Source organism: Miscanthus floridulus, chromosome 17 (assembly GCF_019320115.1).
Source record: "Miscanthus floridulus cultivar M001 chromosome 17, ASM1932011v1, whole genome shotgun sequence".
NCBI lineage: Eukaryota > Viridiplantae > Streptophyta > Magnoliopsida > Poales > Poaceae > Miscanthus > Miscanthus floridulus.
In genome coordinates, this window is record NC_089596.1 from 32,335,642 (window position 1) to 32,339,756 (window position 4,115).

Here is a 4,115-nt window from a genome sequence, read left to right on the forward strand (position 1 = left end):
AGACGCGAAGATCACGAAAAAAAACGGAACTACAGTGAAAGAGAAACGTCTATCAAAAGATTATTTTAAAAAGCAAAACAAACTGCAGGCTTTGTCTATCTTAATCATATTTTATTTATAAATCTCGTTGCCTAATTATTGATTAAGTTGGGATTTAAACCCTCAAATTCTAGAGCTTGTAACAAGGTAACAGTGGAAGATTTATGATGCAAAAGCTGAAACGGTATTATCTACACAGGATGTTTGCTAATTACATACATGGTGAGACAAGGTCCTGTGCACGTGATGAAGGTATAGGCAAAGGAAATTCTAGCTTGTCCAAAAGAAAGCCAAAAAAATTGCACACGTATGATGAAGGGATGACATCAGCAGAGTATTATATGTATTTGGCCAGTGACGGACCTAGGTTTTTACCTCTGGGTATGCGCAGCAAAAAAAATTCTTATGCAATTCGGTAAACCATATATAATTTGGTAAAACCATATTCTCATTCGGTAAAACCATATTCTAAAACCATATAAATTGTTCAAATCAAATACAAAATACTTTAAAATATAGCCATATAAGAGACTTACAATATTACTTGTTGATCCGTCGCTTTCTCAATGACATGAATGTCTCAATTATATCATCTTCGTCAACTTGAAAGAAAATATCCCGCTCAATAAATGTTTGTAGACAATCATCCAGAACAATATCACCTAGCTTATTCCTTGATTTTGTTTTCACTATAACCAATGCAGAAAATACCCTTTCAACGCTCGCAGTTGCCACCGGTAAAAGCAATACCAATTTGAGAAGCAAGTACACCATATCATACACTTTGTGCCTATTTGTATCAACAAGCTTAACTGAGAGATCAACAATGTTGTCTAGACCTTGGAAGCATTCAGTTCGTTTCATGTCATCAATATAATTATCAAGTTGCAATTCTAGCTGTACCAAATTGTTGTTGGAGAAGTCATTAGGATAAAATTCAGCCAATCTACGCAGCTTCTGTGCATCAAATGAAGCAAAGGACTTGGAAGGACTAAATGCTGACATACAAGAGAGCAGCTCCATGTTGATCTCATCAAACCGATTATTAAGCTCTTGACTAATTTGATCAATGACACCAATGTACACTTCTCTTCTAAAATGGTCATCATTTTTTTGGTTTCGGGCACGGGCATACCTTGCTGATTTTCCATAAGGCACATAAGCATCATCCATAGCAGGAACTTCGACACCATGTGTAATACAAAAAGAAGTGACCGTCTTATGAAATTTATCCCAACCATCAGACCTCAACTGTTGCATTCTGCTCTTTGCCACATTAACAAGTGAGATTGCATTAAGAATATCTTGATCCCTTCTCTGCAAACACTCGGATAACTCATTTGTGTATCCAAGAATAACATACATTAAGTGCACAAAAAAAACAAACTCAAAGGTTTCAAATGCTCCAAGCACAAAATGAATCTTTGTCCAATCATCCTTATATGCAATATCAGCACCAAGCTCAATGAGCACATCATGGATTGAGGAATACATAGTGATGATGCTACATATAGTTTTGTAATGCGAGCCCCACCGAGTATCACCAGGCCTAGGCAAACCCATCTCTTGATTTAAACCACTCCCTGATTCAAGCTCACCACACTGTAGTGATTTCTTGACATTCTCCAGCCTAGCATTTCGAAGCATACCATGACGCTTGCAAGAAACCCCAATAATGTTCAACAAGATAGATACTTGATCAAAAAAGGTCTTGCAATCAGTATTTCCCTTGGCAACAGCTACAAGAACTAGTTGGAGTTGATGTGCAAAGCAATGAATATAATAAGCAGAAGGTGATTCTTTCATGATTAATGTTTTCAGCCCTTTAATATCACCTTTCATATTGCTAGCCCCATCATAACCTTGACCTCTAATCCGAGTCATACTCAATCCATTACTATCAAGTAAACCTTTAATTGCTTCCTTAAGTGACAAAGACGTAGTATCATCTACATGAACAACTCCAATGAAGTGCTCGCATGGCCTTCCAAATTTATCAACAAAACGCAAGCAAAGAGCTAGTTGTTCTTTATGTGATATGTCACTAGACTCATCGGCTAAAATTGCAAAGGGCTCATCACCAAGTTCCTCAATTATTTTCTTTCTAGTTTCTATGGCACAACAATGAATAATTTGCTTTTGTATCTTTGGGCTAGTCAAAGTGCAATTACCTGGTGCATTGTTCAAGACATACTTGTTCACTTCATCACTATTTCCTGCAAGAAACTTCAAAAGTTCAATGAAGTTGCCTCTGTTGCTAGACTCTTCACTTTCATCATTTCCACGGAATGCCAATCCTTGAAGCAAAAGAAACTTGATACATCTAAGTGAATATGTCAATCTTTTCTTGTAAAGACGAAACTCCTCATCAGTCCACTTATCAATGTGATAATCAATTGCTACCTTGGGATTTATAAAATCAATATACCTCTCCTGAGCTGCTTTGTGTGCCTTAGAACCACTATGTTTGATGAGTGCGGCGTTTCCTATATTCCAATTATCCCATCCATCAACAACAAATGCATCTGACCCACTGCCCTTCTTGAACAAGTAGCATATAAAGCAAAATACAGAATCCTTCTTGATACTATATTCAAGCCACTCATAATTATACAACCACTGTAAACTGAATCGACGAGGTCTGTCTCCAATGTTTCGATACGGGAAATCATGTATATAAGGTTTGCAAGGACCTTTAGTAATATATGCTCTACGGATTGCATCTTGATCATTAACATGATAATCTTTTATGGACAGCCTTTCACCTGGATCATATGGTAGAAGATCGATGTCATACACCGGTGGCTTTGATGCGGGCGGTGGCGGTGGCGATGACGCTAGCAGGGGCGAAGGATCTGCAATTTCTTCAACTTCTGCTCTATCTTCTCGATTCTGCTCTTCCACAACAGTTTCAACCGAAGGTGGGGTAGGGTTCAAAGCAGCTGCAGCCGGCTTCTTTGCTGCTTTGCAAAAAAAGGATCGAATGTCGCCGTTTCTCTTCATCATTCAACAATTCTTCTGAAAAATAGTTTATAATTACCAAACGTGCGAAACTCAAATAGTATAGTCACATGCGATTGATGCTAAATTGCTAATCAGTGGTCTGTTGAACAAACTCACGAACACGAATTGAAATAATAAAAAATCACCCATAAATAAATAAATAAATAAATATATATATAACTATACGAGTACAGTACAAAGTTTTTTTTACAAATAACAAGATCAATACCTGCAGTCCTACAACTAAGTGCCATCGGAGTCGGAGTGCCGATCAGTCGAGGCGTCGAGCAGTCGGCGGCGTACCGGGGATGACTCAGCCCCGGCGACCGACGCAATCCCGGGTCCCGCGTCCAGCCGTCCTGGGCCTCCTGGCCCGTGCGGCCGCGCCGCGCCGAAGGCCAAACTGTCAAAGCTCCGCCGAAGTGCCAAACTGCCGAACGATGCCCGACGCGGCGACGCGACGCGATCCGCCCGAGTGCCCGACGCGCCGTCGCCGAACTGCCAAAGCTCCGCCGTGGCCGGCCGCTGGGCGGCTGGGCGCTGGCGCAGAGACGAAGATGATTCGACTTCTCCGCGTGCAGTTACTCCTAGGGCCCAGGCCGGCGCAAACTCCGCGTACTTGTGTTGCGTACTTGCGAAAGCGCAGAAGCCGAACCGAGTCGTAGTCGTTGCGTACTTGCGTTGCTTCCTCTCCCTCTCTCTCTTTACGTATAAATTTTCTATTATGTATGTACGCGGCCTCTCCACTTGCGTCGCGCGGACGCTCGCTGATACCAGGCCGTTCGGTTTCTGCTATTCTCCAGCCTCCAGGTAGTTTTCTTTTACAAATACTGTGTATATAGTCAGGGTACAGTCCCAGGAACGCAGGGTATGCCAGGGCATACCTGGCATACCCTGTAGCTCCGTCCCTGTATTTGGCTGATAAAGCAATAGGACAAAAAGGAATTAAAGAGGCATCTGGCCCTCTAATTACCAGGGTGTTTTGCACTGACCTCACGATTGGACATAGATGAAGAGACATGCTTCTATGTCGAGGATGACAAGCGGCCAGCATGGCTTGCTCCTTATGGTCG